The following is a 17,987-nucleotide window of genomic DNA, read 5'->3' on the forward strand; positions in this document are numbered from 1 at the left end:
TGGGGGAAGAAGCTGAGCCGGTAATGCGGGAAGAATCTGAAGAAGAGGCATCAGATGAGCCCGTTGATGATCTAGGTCAGGCCATTGCCGATGCAAAGAGAAACTGCGCAAGTGATTTGGAGAAGAAGAAGTTGCAGCGCATGTTAGAGGATCACAAAAAATTGTTGTACCTGAATTGCATAGGTGACAAGAAAAAGCTGGGCACCACACTGGAATTGCTGCAATGGAAGGCAGAGAATGGTGTATCTGACAAGGGATTTGGAAAGTTGCTGGTAATGACAAAGGATATGCTTCCAAAGGACAACGAATTGCCCAAGAGTACGTACGAAGCAAAGAAGGCTGTCTGCCCTCTAGGGTTAGAGGTGCAGAAGATACATGCATGCCCTAATGATTCCATCCTCTACCGCGGTGAGTACGAGGATTTGAACGCTTGCCCGGTATGTGGTGCATTGCGCTTGAATCGGTTGTTTGACCGGTTTGACAAGATTTAACCAAAATTCAAAAAAACATAAATTAGAGCATATCTTTTTTTCCTTTTACAATTTTGTCATTTCAAAAATTGTCCTAAACCCTAAACCCGGGACTTAAAACGTCGGAAACTCTATGCTAAACAGTAAAAACTAAGGGCTTAAACCATAAAACCTAACCCTAAACTCTGAAATCTAAACCCTAGCACTAAACGCTAAAAACGTCTAAAAAACGTCCAAAAACTCTATTTTCCCTTTGGAATTTTGTGATTTTAAAAAATTGTCGAAACGGAAAACTTGTTGCATTTAAGTGTTGTATGAACTTTATGTATGAATTTGTATTAATTTGGTCTATTCCGTGTTGTGTAATGAAGATGAGCCGGCAATGGATGTAAGATGACCGATGCTCTCCCCAGTTCGTTGAGGGCGTGCATACTTTTCTGCTTGCGGCTGAGGCAAACAAGCGGGCGGATGGTTTTATGCCTTGTCCATGTGCTGGCTGTAAGAGTGGTCGCAATTACTCTACGTCGAGAACCATTCACGTCCACCTGTTTAAGTCTGGTTTCATGCCCCACTATAATGTTTGGACCAAGCACGGAGAAAGAGGGGTTATGATGGAAGACAATGAAGAAGAAGAGGACGACGACAACTATCCTGGCCATGGGTTCCCTGAATACGATGATACAACAATGGGGGAAGAAGCTGAGCCGGTAATGCGGGAAGAATCTGAAGAAGAGGCATCAGATGAGCCCGTTGATGATCTAGGTCAGGCCATTGCCGATGCAAAGAGAAATTGCGCAAGTGATTTGGAGAAGAAGAAGTTGCAGCGCATGTTAGAGGATCACAAAAAATTGTTGTACCCGAATTGCATAGGTGACAAGAAAAAGCTGGGCACCACACTGGAATTGCTGCAATGGAAGGCAGAGAATGGTGTATCTGACAAGGGATTTCGAAAGTTGCTGGTAATGACAAAGGATATGCTTCCAAAGGACAACGAATTGCCCAAGAGTACGTACGAAGCAAAGAAGGCTGTCTGCCCTCTAGGGTTAGAGGTGCAGAAGATACATGCATGCCCTAATGATTGCATCCTCTACCGCGGTGAGTACGAGGATTTGAACGCTTGCCCGGTATGTGCTGCATTGCGCTTGAATCGGTTGTTTGACCGGTTTGACAAGATTTAACCAAAATTCAAAAAAACATAAATTAGAGCATATCTTTTTTTCCTTTTACAATTTTGTCATTTCAAAAATTGTCCTAAACCCTAAACCCGGGACTTAAAACGTCGGAAACTCTATGCTAAACAGTAAAAACTAAGGGCTTAAACCATAAAACTTAACCCTAAACTCTGAAATCTAAACCCTAGCACTAAACGCTAAAAACGTCTAAAAAACGTCCAAAAACTCTATTTTCCCTTTGGAATTTTGTGATTTTAAAAAATTGTCGAAACGGAAAACTTGTTGCATTTAAGTGTTGTATGAACTTTATGTATGAATTTGTATTAATTTGGTCTATTCGGTGTTGTGTAATGAAGATGAGCCGGCAATGGATGTAAGATGACCGATGCTCTCCCCAGTTCGTTGAGGGCGTGCATACTTTTCTGCTTGCGGCTGAGGCAAACAAGCGGGCGGATGGTTTTATGCCTTGTCCATGTGCTGGCTGTAAGAGTGGTCGCAATTACTCTACGTCGAGAACCATTCACGTCCACCTGTTTGAGTCCGGTTTCATGCCCCACTATAATGTTTGGACCAAGCACGAAGAAAGAGGGGTTATGATGGAAGACAATGAAGAAGAAGAGGACGACGACAACTATCCTGGCCATGGGTTCCCTGAATACGATGATACAACAATGGGGGAAGAAGCTGAGCCGGTAATGCGGGAAGAATCTGAAGAAGAGGCATCAGATGAGCCCGTTGATGATATAGGTCAGGCCATTGCCGATGCAAAGAGAAACTGCGCAAGTGATTTGGAGAAGAAGAAGTTGCAGCGCATGTTAGAGGATCACAAAAAATTGTTGTACCCGAATTGCATAGGTGACAAGAAAAAGCTGGGCACCACACTGGAATTGCTGCAATGGAAGGCAGAGAATGGTGTATCTGACAAGGGATTTGGAAAGTTGCTGGTAATGACAAAGGATATGCTTCCAAAGGACAAGGAATTGCCCAAGAGTACGTACGAAGCAAAGAAGGCTGTCTGCCCTCTAGGGTTAGAGGTGCAGAAGATACATGCATGCCCTAATGATTGCATCCTCTACCGCGGTGAGTACGAGGATTTGAATGCTTGCCCGGTATGTGGTGCATTGCGCTTGAATCAGTTGTTTGACCGGTTTGACAAGATTTAACCAAAATTCAAAAAAACATAAATTAGAGCATATCTTTTTTTTCCTTTTACAATTTTGTCATTTCAAAAATTGTCCTAAACCCTAAACCCGGGACTTAAAACGTCGGAAACTCTATGCTAAACAGTAAAAACTAAGGGCTTAAACCATAAAACCTAACCCTAAACTCTGAAATCTAAACCCTAGCACTAAACGCTAAAAACATCTAAAAAACGTCCAAAAACTCTATTTTCCCTTTGGAATTTTGTGATTTTAAAAAATTGTCGAAACGGAAAACTTGTTGCATTTAAGTGTTGTATGAACTTTATGTATGAATTTGTATTAATTTGGTCTATTCGGTGTTGTGTAATGAAGATGAGCCGGCAATGGATGTAAGATGACCGATGCTCTCCCCAGTTCGTTGAGGGCGTGCATACTTTTCTACTTGCGGCTGAGGCAAACAAGCGGGCGGATGGTTTTATGCCTTGTCCATGTGCTGGCTGTAAGAGTGGTCGCAATTACTCTACGTCGAGAACCATTCACGTCCACCTGTTTGAGTCCGGTTTCATGCCCCACTATAGTGTTTGGACCAAGCACGGAGAAAGAGGGGTTATGATGGAAGACAATGAAGAAGAAGAGGACGACGACAACTATCCTGGCCATGGGTTCCCTGAATACGATGATACAACAATGGGGGAAGAAGCTGAGCCGGTAATGCGGGAAGAATCTGAAGAAGAGGCATCAGATGAGCCCGTTGATGATCTAGGTCAAGCCATTTCCGATGCAAAGAGAAACTGCGCAAGTGATTTGGAGAAGAAGAAGTTGCAGCGCATGTTAGAGGATCACAAAAAATTGTTGTACCCGAATTGCATAGGTGACAAGAAAAAGCTGGGCACCACACTGGAATTGCTGCAATGGAAGGCAGAGAATGGTGTATCTGACAAGGGATTTGGAAAGTTGCTGGTAATGACAAAGGATATGCTTCCAAAGGACAACGAATTGCCCAAGAGTACGTACGAAGCAAAGAAGGCTGTCTGCCCTCTAGGGTTAGAGGTGCAGAAGATACATGCATGCCCTAATGATTGCATCCTCTACCGCGGTGAGTACGAGGATTTGAACGCTTGCCCGGTATGTGGTGCATTGCGCTTGAATCAGTTGTTTGACCGGTTTGACAAGATTTAACCAAAATTCAAAAAAACATAAATTAGAGCATATCTTTTTTTTCCTTTTACAATTTTGTCATTTCAAAAATTGTCCTAAACCCTAAACCCGGGACTTAAAACATCGGAAACTCTATGCTAAACAGTAAAAACTAAGGGCTTAAACCATAAAACCTAACCCTAAACTCTGAAATCTAAACCCTAGCACTAAACGCTAAAAACGTCTAAAAACGTCCAAAAACTCTATTTTCCCTTTGGAATTTTGTGATTTTAAAAAATTGTCGAAACGGAAAACTTGTTGCATTTAAGTGTTGTATGAACTTTATGTATGAATTTGTATTAATTTGGTCTATTCGGTGTTGTGTAATGAAGATGAGCCGGCAATGGATGTAAGATGACCGATGCTCTCCCCAGTTCGTTGAGGGCGTGCATACTTTTCTGCTTGCGGCTGAGGCAAACAAGCGGGCGGATGGTTTTATGCCTTGTCCATGTGCTGGCTGTAAGAGTGGTCGCAATTACTCTACGTCGAGAACCATTCACGTCCACCTGTTTGAGTCCGGTTTGATGCCCCACTATAATGTTTCGACCAAGCACGGAGAAAGAGGGGTTATGATGGAAGACAATGAAGAAGAAGAGGACGACGACAACTATCCTGGCCATGGGTTCCCTGAATACGATGATACAACAATGGGGGAAGAAGCTGAGCCGGTAATGCGGGAAGAATCTGAAGAAGAGGCATCAGATGAGCCCGTTGATGATCTAGGTCAGGCCATTGCCGATGCAAAGAGAAACTGCGCAAGTGATTTGGAGAAGAAGAAGTTGCAGCGCATGTTAGAGGATCACAAAAAATTGTTGTTCCCGAATTGCATAGGTGACAAGAAAAAGCTGGGCACCACACTGGAATTGCTGCAATGGAAGGCAGAGAATGGTGTATCTGACAAGGGATTTGGAAAGTTGCTGGTAATGACAAAGGATATGCTTCCAAAGGACAAGGAATTGCCCAAGAGTACGTACGAAGCAAAGAAGGTTGTCTGCCCTCTAGGGTTAGAGGTGCAGAAGATACATGCATGCCCTAATGATTGCATCCTCTACCGCGGTGAGTACGAGGATTTGAACGCTTGCCCGGTATGTGGTGCATTGCGCTTGAATCAGTTGTTTGACCGGTTTGACAAGATTTAACCAAAATTCAAAAAAACATAAATTAGAGCATATCTTTTTTTCCTTTTACAATTTTGTCATTTCAAAAATTGTCCTAAACCCTAAACCCGGGACTTAAAACGTCGGAAACTCTATGCTAAACAGTAAAAACTAAGGGCTTAAACCATAAAACCTAACCCTAAACTCTGAAATCTAAACCCTAGCACTAAACGCTAAAAACGTCTAAAAAACGTCCAAAAACTCTATTTTCCCTTTGGAATTTTGTGATTTTAAAAAATTGTCGAAACGGAAAACTTGTTGCATTTAAGTGTTGTATGAACTTTATGTATGAATTTGTATTAATTTGGTCTATTCGGTGTTGTGTAATGAAGATGAGCCGGCAATGGATGTAAGATGACCGATGCTCTCCCCAGTTCGTTGAGGGCGTGCATACTTTTCTGCTTGCGGCTGAGGCAAACAAGCGGGCGGATGGTTTTATGCCTTGTCCATGTGCTGGCTGTAAGAGTGGTCGCAATTACTCTACGTCGAGAACCATTCACGTCCACCTGTTTGAGTCTGGTTTCATGCCCCACTATAATGTTTGGACCAAGCACGGAGAAAGAGGGGTTATGATGGAAGACAATGAAGAAGAAGAGGACGACGACAACTATCCTGGCCATGGGTTCCCTGAATACGATGATACAACAATGGGGGAAGAAGCTGAGCCGGTAATGCGGGAAGAATCTGAAGAAGAGGCATCAGATGAGCCCGTTGATGATCTAGGTCAGGCCATTGCCGATGCAAAGAGAAACTGCGCAAGTGATTTGGAGAAGAAGAAGTTGCAGCGCATGTTAGAGGATCACAAAAAATTGTTGTACCCGAATTGCATAGGTGACAAGAAAAAGCTGGGCACCACACTGGAATTGCTGCAATGGAAGGCAGAGAATGGTGTATCTGACAAGGGATTTGGAAAGTTGCTGGTAATGACAAAGGATATGCTTCCAAAGGACAACGAATTGCCCAAGAGTACGTACGAAGCAAAGAAGGTTGTCTGCCCTCTAGGGTTAGAGGTGCAGAAGATACATGCATGCCCTAATGATTGCATCCTCTACCGCGGTGAGTACGAGGATTTGAACGCTTGCCCGGTATGTGGTGCATTGCGCTTGAATCAGTTGTTTGACCGGTTTGACAAGATTTAACCAAAATTCAAAAAAAACATAAATTAGAGCATATCTTTTTTTCCTTTTACAATTTTGTCATTTCAAAAATTGTCCTAAACCCTAAACCCGGGACTTAAAACGTCGGAAACTCTATGCTAAACAGTAAAAACTAAGGGCTTAAACCATAAAACCTAACCCTAAACTCTGAAATCTAAACCCTAGCACTAAACGCTAAAAACGTCCAAAAACGTCCAAAAACTCTATTTTCCCTTTGGAATTTTGTGATTTTAAAAAATTGTCGAAACGGAAAACTTGTTGCATTTAAGTGTTGTATGAACTTTATGTATGAATTTGTATTAATTTGGTCTATTCCGTGTTGTGTAATGAAGATGAGCCGGCAATGGATGTAAGATGACCGATGCTCTCCCCAGTTCGTTGAGGGCGTGCATACTTTTCTGCTTGCGGCTGAGGCAAACAAGCGGGCGGATGGTTTTATGCCTTGTCCATGTGCTGGCTGTAAGAGTGGTCGCAATTACTCTACGTCGAGAACCATTCACGTCCACCTGTTTAAGTCTGGTTTCATGCCCCACTATAATGTTTGGACCAAGCACGGAGAAAGAGGGGTTATGATGGAAGACAATGAAGAAGAAGAGGACGACGACAACTATCCTGGCCATGGGTTCCCTGAATACGATGATACAACAATGGGGGAAGAAGCTGAGCCGGTAATGCGGGAAGAATCTTAAGAAGAGGCATCAGATAAGCCCGTTGATGATCTAGGTCAGGCCATTGCCGATGCAAAGAGAAACTGCGCAAGTGATTTGGAGAAGAAGAAGTTGCAGCGCATGTTAGAGGATCACAAAAAATTGTTGTACCCGAATTGCATAGGTGACAAGAAAAAGCTGGGCACCACACTGGAATTGCTGCAATGGAAGGCAGAGAATGGTGTATCTGACAAGGGATTTGGAAAGTTGCTGGTAATGACAAAGGATATGCTTCCAAAGGACAACGAATTGCCCAAGAGTACGTACGAAGCAAAGAAGGCTGTCTGCCCTCTAGGGTTAGAGGTGCAGAAGATACATGCATGCCCTAATGATTGCATCCTCTACCGCGGTGAGTACGAGGATTTGAACGCTTGCCCGGTATGTGGTGCATTGCGCTTGAATCAGTTGTTTGACCGGTTTGACAAGATTTAACCAAAATTCAAAAAAACATAAATTAGAGCATATCTTTTTTTTCCTTTTACAATTTTGTCATTTCAAAAATTGTCCTAAACCCTAAACCCGGGACTTAAAACATCGGAAACTCTATGCTAAACAGTAAAAACTAAGGGCTTAAACCATAAAACCTAACCCTAAACTCTGAAATCTAAACCCTAGCACTAAACGCTAAAAACGTCTAAAAACGTCCAAAAACTCTATTTTCCCTTTGGAATTTTGTGATTTTAAAAAATTGTCGAAACGGAAAACTTGTTGCATTTAAGTGTTGTATGAACTTTATGTATGAATTTGTATTAATTTGGTCTATTCGGTGTTGTGTAATGAAGATGAGCCGGCAATGGATGTAAGATGACCGATGCTCTCCCCAGTTCGTTGAGGGCGTGCATACTTTTCTGCTTGCGGCTGAGGCAAACAAGCGGGCGGATGGTTTTATGCCTTGTCCATGTGCTGGCTGTAAGAGTGGTCGCAATTACTCTACGTCGAGAACCATTCACGTCCACCTGTTTGAGTCCGGTTTGATGCCCCACTATAATGTTTCGACCAAGCACGGAGAAAGAGGGGTTATGATGGAAGACAATGAAGAAGAAGAGGACGACGACAACTATCCTGGCCATGGGTTCCCTGAATACGATGATACAACAATGGGGGAAGAAGCTGAGCCGGTAATGCGGGAAGAATCTGAAGAAGAGGCATCAGATGAGCCCGTTGATGATCTAGGTCAGGCCATTGCCGATGCAAAGAGAAACTGCGCAAGTGATTTGGAGAAGAAGAAGTTGCAGCGCATGTTAGAGGATCACAAAAAATTGTTGTTCCCGAATTGCATAGGTGACAAGAAAAAGCTGGGCACCACACTGGAATTGCTGCAATGGAAGGCAGAGAATGGTGTATCTGACAAGGGATTTGGAAAGTTGCTGGTAATGACAAAGGATATGCTTCCAAAGGACAAGGAATTGCCCAAGAGTACGTACGAAGCAAAGAAGGTTGTCTGCCCTCTAGGGTTAGAGGTGCAGAAGATACATGCATGCCCTAATGATTGCATCCTCTACCGCGGTGAGTACGAGGATTTGAACGCTTGCCCGGTATGTGGTGCATTGCGCTTGAATCAGTTGTTTGACCGGTTTGACAAGATTTAACCAAAATTCAAAAAAACATAAATTAGAGCATATCTTTTTTTCCTTTTACAATTTTGTCATTTCAAAAATTGTCCTAAACCCTAAACCCGGGACTTAAAACGTCGGAAACTCTATGCTAAACAGTAAAAACTAAGGGCTTAAACCATAAAACCTAACCCTAAACTCTGAAATCTAAACCCTAGCACTAAACGCTAAAAACGTCTAAAAAACGTCCAAAAACTCTATTTTCCCTTTGGAATTTTGTGATTTTAAAAAATTGTCGAAACGGAAAACTTGTTGCATTTAAGTGTTGTATGAACTTTATGTATGAATTTGTATTAATTTGGTCTATTCGGTGTTGTGTAATGAAGATGAGCCGGCAATGGATGTAAGATGACCGATGCTCTCCCCTGTTCGTTGAGGGCGTGCATACTTTTCTGCTTGCGGCTGAGGCAAACAAGCGGGCGGATGGTTTTATGCCTTGTCCATGTGCTGGCTGTAAGAGTGGTCGCAATTACTCTACGTCGAGAACCATTCGCGTCCACCTGTTTGAGTCCGGTTTCATGCCCCACTATAATGTTTGGACCAAGCACGGAGAAAGAGGGGTTATGATGGAAGACAATGAAGAAGAAGAGGACGACGACAACTATCCTGGCCATGGGTTCCCTGAATACGATGATACAACAATGGGGGAAGAAGCTGAGCCGGCAATGCGGGAAGAATCTGAAGAAGAGGCATCAGATGAGCCCGTTGATGATCTAGGTCAGGCCATTGCCGATGCAAAGAGAAACTGCGCAAGTGATTTGGAGAAGAAGAAGTTGCAGCGCATGTTAGAGGATCACAAAAACTTGTTGTACCCGAATTGCATAGGTGACAAGAAAAAGCTGGGCACCACACTGGAATTGCTGCAATGGAAGGCAGAGAATGGTGTATCTGACAAGGGATTTGGAAAGTTGCTGGTAATGACAAAGGATATGCTTCCAAAGGACAACGAATTGCCCAAGAGTACGTACGAAGCAAAGAAGGCTGTCTGCCCTCTAGGGTTAGAGGTGCAGAAGATACATGCATGCCCTAATGATTGCATCCTCTACCGCGGTGAGTACGAGGATTTGAACGCTTGCCCGGTATGTGGTGCATTGCGCTTGAATCAGTTGTTTGACCGGTTTGACAAGATTTAACCAAAATTCAAAAAAACATAAATTAGAGCATATCTTTTTTTCCTTTTACAATTTTGTCATTTCAAAAATTGTCCTAAACCCTAAACCCGGGACTTAAAACGTCGGAAACTCTATGCTAAACAGTAAAAACTAAGGGCTTAAACCATAAAACCTAACCCTAAACTCTGAAATCTAAACCCTAGCACTAAACGCTAAAAACGTCTAAAAACGTCCAAAAACTCTATTTTCCCTTTGGAATTTTGTGATTTTAAAAAATTGTCGAAACGGAAAACTTGTTGCATTTAAGTGTTGTATGAACTTTATGAATGAATTTGTATTAATTTGGTCTATTCGGTGTTGTGTAATGAAGATGAGCCGGCAATGGATGTAAGATGACCGATGCTCTCCCCAGTTCGTTGAGGGCGTGCATACTTTTCTGCTTGCGGCTGAGGCAAACAAGCGGGCGGATGGTTTTATGCCTTGTCCATGTGCTGGCTGTAAGAGTGGTCGCAATTACTCTACGTCGAGAACCATTCACGTCCACCTGTTTGAGTCCGGTTTCATGCCCCACTATAATGTTTGGACCAAGCACGGAGAAAGAGGGGTTATGATGGAAGACAATGAAGAAGAAGAGGACGACGACAACTATCCTGGCCATAGGTTCCCTGAATACGATGATACAACAATGGGGGAAGAAGCTGAGCCGGTAATGCGGGAAGAATCTGAAGAAGAGGCATCAGATGAGCCCGTTGATGATCTAGGTCAGGCCATTGCCGATGCAAAGAGAAACTGCGCAAGTGATTTGGAGAAGAAGAAGTTGCAGCGCATGTTAGAGGATCACAAAAAATTGTTGTACCCGAATTGCATAGGTGACAAGAAAAAGCTGGGCACCACACTGGAATTGCTGCAATGGAAGGCAGAGAATGGTGTATCTGACAAGGGATTTGGAAAGTTGCTGGTAATGACAAAGGATATGCTTCCAAAGGACAACGAATTGCCCAAGAGTACGTACGAAGCAAAGAAGGCTGTCTGCCCTCTAGGGTTAGAGGTGCAGAAGATACATGCATGCCCTAATGATTGCATCCTCTACCGCGGTGAGTACGAGGATTTGAACGCTTGCCCGGTATGTGGTGCATTGCGCTTGAATCAGTTGTTTGACCGGTTTGACAAGATTTAACCAAAATTCAAAAAAACATAAATTAGAGCATATCTTTTTTTTCCTTTTACAATTTTGTCATTTCAAAAATTGTCCTAAACCCTAAACCCGGGACTTAAAACATCGGAAACTCTATGCTAAACAGTAAAAACTAAGGGCTTAAACCATAAAACCTAACCCTAAACTCTGAAATCTAAACCCTAGCACTAAACGCTAAAAACGTCTAAAAACGTCCAAAAACTCTATTTTCCCTTTGGAATTTTGTGATTTTAAAAAATTGTCGAAACGGAAAACTTGTTGCATTTAAGTGTTGTATGAACTTTATGTATGAATTTGTATTAATTTGGTCTATTCGGTGTTGTGTAATGAAGATGAGCCGGCAATGGATGTAAGATGACCGATGCTCTCCCCAGTTCGTTGAGGGCGTGCATACTTTTCTGCTTGCGGCTGAGGCAAACAAGCGGGCGGATGGTTTTATGCCTTGTCCATGTGCTGGCTGTAAGAGTGGTCGCAATTACTCTACGTCGAGAACCATTCACGTCCACCTGTTTGAGTCCGGTTTGATGCCCCACTATAATGTTTCGACCAAGCACGGAGAAAGAGGGGTTATGATGGAAGACAATGAAGAAGAAGAGGACGACGACAACTATCCTGGCCATGGGTTCCCTGAATACGATGATACAACAATGGGGGAAGAAGCTGAGCCGGTAATGCGGGAAGAATCTGAAGAAGAGGCATCAGATGAGCCCGTTGATGATCTAGGTCAGGCCATTGCCGATGCAAAGAGAAACTGCGCAAGTGATTTGGAGAAGAAGAAGTTGCAGCGCATGTTAGAGGATCACAAAAAATTGTTGTTCCCGAATTGCATAGGTGACAAGAAAAAGCTGGGCACCACACTGGAATTGCTGCAATGGAAGGCAGAGAATGGTGTATCTGACAAGGGATTTGGAAAGTTGCTGGTAATGACAAAGGATATGCTTCCAAAGGACAAGGAATTGCCCAAGAGTACGTACGAAGCAAAGAAGGTTGTCTGCCCTCTAGGGTTAGAGGTGCAGAAGATACATGCATGCCCTAATGATTGCATCCTCTACCGCGGTGAGTACGAGGATTTGAACGCTTGCCCGGTATGTGGTGCATTGCGCTTGAATCAGTTGTTTGACCGGTTTGACAAGATTTAACCAAAATTCAAAAAAACATAAATTAGAGCATATCTTTTTTTCCTTTTACAATTTTGTCATTTCAAAAATTGTCCTAAACCCTAAACCCGGGACTTAAAACGTCGGAAACTCTATGCTAAACAGTAAAAACTAAGGGCTTAAACCATAAAACCTAACCCTAAACTCTGAAATCTAAACCCTAGCACTAAACGCTAAAAACGTCTAAAAAACGTCCAAAAACTCTATTTTCCCTTTGGAATTTTGTGATTTTAAAAAATTATCGAAACGGAAAACTTGTTGCATTTAAGTGTTGTATGAACTTTATGTATGAATTTGTATTAATTTGGTCTATTCGGTGTTGTGTAATGAAGATGAGCCGGCAATGGATGTAAGATGACCGATGCTCTCCCCAGTTCGTTGAGGGCGTGCATACTTTTCTGCTTGCGGCTGAGGCAAACAAGCGGGCGGATGGTTTTATGCCTTGTCCATGTGCTGGCTGTAAGAGTGGTCGCAATTACTCTACGTCGAGAACCATTCACGTCCACCTGTTTGAGTCCGGTTTCATGCCCCACTATAATGTTTGGACCAAGCACGGAGAAAGAGGGGTTATGATGGAAGACAATGAAGAAGAAGAGGACGACGACAACTATCCTGGCCATGGGTTCCCTGAATACGATGATACAACAATGGGGGAAGAAGCTGAGCCGGTAATGCGGGAAGAATCTGAAGAAGAGGCATCAGATGAGCCCATTGATGATCTAGGTCAGGCCATTGCCGATGCAAAGAGAAACTGCGCAAGTGATTTGGAGAAGAAGAAGTTGCAGCGCATGTTAGAGGATCACAAAAAGTTGTTGTACCAGAATTGCATAGGTGACAAGAAAAAGCTGGGCACCACACTGGAATTGCTGCAATGGAAGGCAGAGAATGGTGTATCTGACAAGGGATTTGGAAAGTTGCTGGTAATGACAAAGGATATGCTTCCAAAGGACAACGAATTGCCCAAGAGTACGTACGAAGCAAAGAAGGCTGTCTGCCCTCTAGGGTTAGAGGTGCAGAAGATACATGCATGCCCTAATGATTGCATCCTCTACCGCGGTGAGTACGAGGATTTGAACGCTTGCCCGGTATGTGGTGCATTGCGCTTGAATCAGTTGTTTGACCGGTTTGACAAGATTTAACCAAAATTCAAAAAAACATAAATTAGAGCATATCTTTTTTTCCTTTTACAATTTTGTCATTTCAAAAATTGTCCTAAACCCTAAACCCGGGACTTAAAACGTCGGAAACTCTATGCTAAACAGTAAAAACTAAGGGCTTAAACCATAAAACCTAACCCTAAACTCTGAAATCTAAACCCTAGCACTAAACGCTAAAAACGTCTAAAAAACGTCCAAAAACTCTATATTCCCTTTGGAATTTTGTGATTTTAAAAAATTGTCGAAACGGAAAACTTGTTGCATTTAAGTGTTGTATGAACTTTATGTATGAATTTGTATTAATTTGGTCTATTCGGTGTTGTGTAATGAAGATGAGCCGGCAATGGATGTAAGATGACCGATGCTCTCCCCAGTTCGTTGAGGGCGTGCATACTTTTCTGCTTGCGGCTGAGGCAAACAAGCGGGCGGATGGTTTTATGCCTTGTCCATGTGCTGGCTGTAAGAGTGGTCGCAATTACTCTACGTCGAGAACCATTCACGTCCACCTGTTTGAGTCCGGTTTCATGCCCCACTATAATGTTTGGACCAAGCACGGAGAAAGAGGGGTTATGATGGAAGACAATGAAGAAGAAGAGGACGACGACAACTATCCTGGCCATGGGTTCCCTGAATACGATGATACAACAATGGGGGAAGAAGCTGAGCCGGTAATGCGGGAAGAATCTGAAGAAGAGGCATCAGATAAGCCCGTTGATGATCTAGGTCAGGCCATTGCCGATGCAAAGAGAAACTGCGCAAGTGATTTGGAGAAGAAGAAGTTGCAGCGCATGTTAGAGGATCACAAAAAATTGTTGTACCCGAATTGCATAGGTGACAAGAAAAAGCTGGGCACCACACTGGAATTGCTGCAATGGAAGGCAGAGAATGGTGTATCTGACAAGGGATTTGGAAAGTTGCTGGTAATGACAAAGGATATGCTTCCAAAGGACAACGAATTGCCCAAGAGTACGTACGAAGCAAAGAAGGCTGTCTGCCCTCTAGGGTTAGAGGTGCAGAAGATACATGCATGCCCTAATGATTGCATCCTCTACCGCGGTGAGTACGAGGATTTGAACGCTTGCCCGGTATGTGGTGCATTGCGCTTGAATCAGTTGTTTGACCGGTTTGACAAGATTTAACCAAAATTCAAAAAAACATAAATTAGAGCATATCTTTTTTTTCCTTTTACAATTTTGTCATTTCAAAAATTGTCCTAAACCCTAAACCCGGGACTTAAAACATCGGAAACTCTATGCTAAACAGTAAAAACTAAGGGCTTAAACCATAAAACCTAACCCTAAACTCTGAAATCTAAACCCTAGCACTAAACGCTAAAAACGTCTAAAAACGTCCAAAAACTCTATTTTCCCTTTGGAATTTTGTGATTTTAAAAAATTGTCGAAACGGAAAACTTGTTGCATTTAAGTGTTGTATGAACTTTATGTATGAATTTGTATTAATTTGGTCTATTCGGTGTTGTGTAATGAAGATGAGCCGGCAATGGATGTAAGATGACCGATGCTCTCCCCAGTTCGTTGAGGGCGTGCATACTTTTCTGCTTGCGGCTGAGGCAAACAAGCGGGCGGATGGTTTTATGCCTTGTCCATGTGCTGGCTGTAAGAGTGGTCGCAATTACTCTACGTCGAGAACCATTCACGTCCACCTGTTTGAGTCCGGTTTCATGCCCCACTATAATGTTTCGACCAAGCACGGAGAAAGAGGGGTTATGATGGAAGACAATGAAGAAGAAGAGGACGACGACAACTATCCTGGCCATGGGTTCCCTGAATACGATGATACAACAATGGGGGAAGAAGCTGAGCCGGTAATGCGGGAAGAATCTGAAGAAGAGGCATCAGATGAGCCCGTTGATGATCTAGGTCAGGCCATTGCCGATGCAAAGAGAAACTGCGCAAGTGATTTGGAGAAGAAGAAGTTGCAGCGCATGTTAGAGGATCACAAAAAATTGTTGTACCCGAATTGCATAGGTGACAAGAAAAAGCTGGGCACCACACTGGAATTGCTGCAATGGAAGGCAGAGAATGGTGTATCTGACAAGGGATTTGGAAAGTTGCTGGTAATGACAAAGGATATGCTTCCAAAGGACAACGAATTGCCCAAGAGTACGTACGAAGCAAAGAAGGTTGTCTGCCCTCTAGGGTTAGAGGTGCAGAAGATACATGCATGCCCTAATGATTGCATCCTCTACCGCGGTGAGTACGAGGATTTGAACGCTTGCCCGGTATGTGGTGCATTGCGCTTGAATCAGTTGTTTGACCGGTTTGACAAGATTTAACCAAAATTCAAAAAAACATTAATTAGAGCATATCTTTTTTTCCTTTTACAATTTTGTCATTTCAAAAATTGTCCTAAACCCTAAACCCGGGACTTAAAACGTCGGAAACTCTATGCTAAACAGTAAAAACTAAGGGCTTAAACCATAAAACCTAACCCTAAACTCTGAAATCTAAACCCTAGCACTAAACGCTAAAAACGTCTAAAAAACGTCCAAAAACTCTATTTTCCCTTTGGAATTTTGTGATTTTAAAAAATTGTCGAAACGGAAAACTTGTTGCATTTAAGTGTTGTATGAACTTTATGTATGAATTTGTATTAATTTGGTCTATTCGGTGTTGTGTAATGAAGATGAGCCGGCAATGGATGTAAGATGACCGATGCTCTCCCCAGTTCGTTGAGGGCGTGCATACTTTTCTAATGATCAAGTTTATAAAAAAAATCTGCAAAATACCTACAATATCAATATGTATAATATGAAAATGTATTTCTAATGAAGCAAATTAGGTGTTGTAGAGGTTGATATAGACTTGGTCAAACTTAATGAAGTTCTTTTCAAACCGGGTTATCCCCCTTTCCATTACTGATAACGGAAATACAGTTCAGAAGTTTTGCAGGAGACGGGAAAGAAAGGAGAGCGAGTTCGGCACTACCAGGAAACCCACTGGACACGCTCGACTTCGAAATGTGCATAGTGATCACTGGACCCACTGGACGAAAGCTTAATGAAGTTTGACTTAAGACAAACCTAATACTTCAACTATTTTGGAATGGAATGACTAATAATTAAATTGCATAGTGATCACAATAAGTAGCTCGTCAGTCTCTTTCGCAATGACAAACGCAACTCGCCGCCTTTGTGGACTATGTTGTCTGGTTTTAGCCTGCATTTTTCTATGCAAGAAGAGGATGGGCGTATCCAATCAACGCTTCATTTCTTGTCTTGCTTATCTCTACTCTCTGGTACGCTGTCATAGGCTTTGGTAAGGCATCAGGATGAGAATTTGAAGACTCTGTTCTTTCTATTCACTCCGGTTAATCTGCGTATGGCTTGACTCAACTGGTATGTCACGGAACCTCATATACAACACAAGACCTTTTTCAATTTTTAGCATCAGCAGAAGTTCCGCTCCTGTCTCAAACCAAGCAAGTTTCAGAATTACAGGTGTTCTTGCTTCAATAAAAAAATACTGAAAGGGTGCTCAGTTTCTCTCAATGCAGAACATGTACACACAGAACAACGCGGCAGGCTTGGTGGTTGAGCTATTTTCAAACTTACTTTGGTGGCATGCGTTTAGCTTGTTAATTTTATCTTTACATGTCCTTGTGGAATCTCTTTGCAGATTACCTTAAGCTATCGATTCATTGGCACGGACAAATGCTACTTGCTAGTTAATTAAGCAGTATGTGTTGACAATAAGAAGCCAATGGGAGAAGCAGCTAATGGGCACCTTGTCAATCTCTTGCTCACCTTCCCAGCTAATGGCATCCTTCGTCTTCATGGACACTGCTATCTACCCATCAGTTTTTATGCAAGCAGAGGGAGGAGAAATTGGATTTTTTGCCCCAATTTACTTCTAACTTCGATAATTTGCCCCGCCCCCCTAGAATGACGGGTGGGGCTGTAGCAGCTATTAATTGGATCTGGTAAGCTATTAGTTCGTTCTAATCTTCTTCTAATTTTTTCAGTTAATCAGTGTGCGTACGTATGCATGCTTGCTTCCTTACCTGCTGGTCCCCTTGCAGAATTCTGATCAGTTTACTCCAGTGATCACTACCGATTCGGATGGGCCTGTGGAGGGCTCCGATGATCTTCTATTCTCTGTTTTCCTTCTAGCTTGCGCCTAGCCCTGCGAGATCTTGAAATTAGCAATTGGCTCACTATCAAGGTAAACCGTGTCTTCCAGATGATCACTGTTGATTCGTATTATTGACAGCTTTTTCCCTCATTGGAATAGTGGTTTTGTAAGGTAAATACTTGCTATCATACTTTTATATATATTACTAAGATGGAATAAATTGCCATCATTTCTAGTCTAGCACATGCAAAACAAATCAAGGGTAGAATGGAACTGACAAACAAAAATATAGGTGTATGGTTAATATTTGTACATATTGTAACTCAATGCAACATTTTTTTTCGGTGGTTCTGTGTGTATGCTTCTATGCAGCTGCTGCCATTTAAGACCCTTGAGCTGAGGAAAGCAAACCATTAAATCATTTTAATATTACCGGAGAGAAGCAGAAAAAATGAAACTACAGAGTGCTAGTTCAGGAATTTAGACCTCAATACAGGGCCCTGCTCACTACATTGTATCTGTATGTACGTTGCATAGCTTCATTATGCTAATATTTCTTAAATGTTAACAACAACTAAGTAGTGACATCTGTTCAATTCTTTTGAGTCAATATTGTGAGAAAGTTACTAATTCTAACTCTATCTCTCCTTATCTCTA

General features: G+C 42.4%; 1 long non-coding RNA gene across 1 annotated transcript; it reads left to right on the forward strand.

The window, feature by feature from the left end:
• The first annotated feature begins 16,688 nt into the window (after window positions 1-16,688).
• LOC123064773 (uncharacterized) lies at window positions 16,689-17,476 on the forward strand. Its single transcript, XR_006430796.1, has 3 exons — window positions 16,689-16,788; window positions 16,875-17,178; window positions 17,278-17,476. It is a non-coding gene; the product is annotated as an uncharacterized lncRNA (long non-coding RNA).
• Window positions 17,477-17,987: the final 511 nt, after the last annotated feature.

Source organism: Triticum aestivum, chromosome 3B, assembly GCF_018294505.1.
Source record: "Triticum aestivum cultivar Chinese Spring chromosome 3B, IWGSC CS RefSeq v2.1, whole genome shotgun sequence".
NCBI lineage: Eukaryota > Viridiplantae > Streptophyta > Magnoliopsida > Poales > Poaceae > Triticum > Triticum aestivum.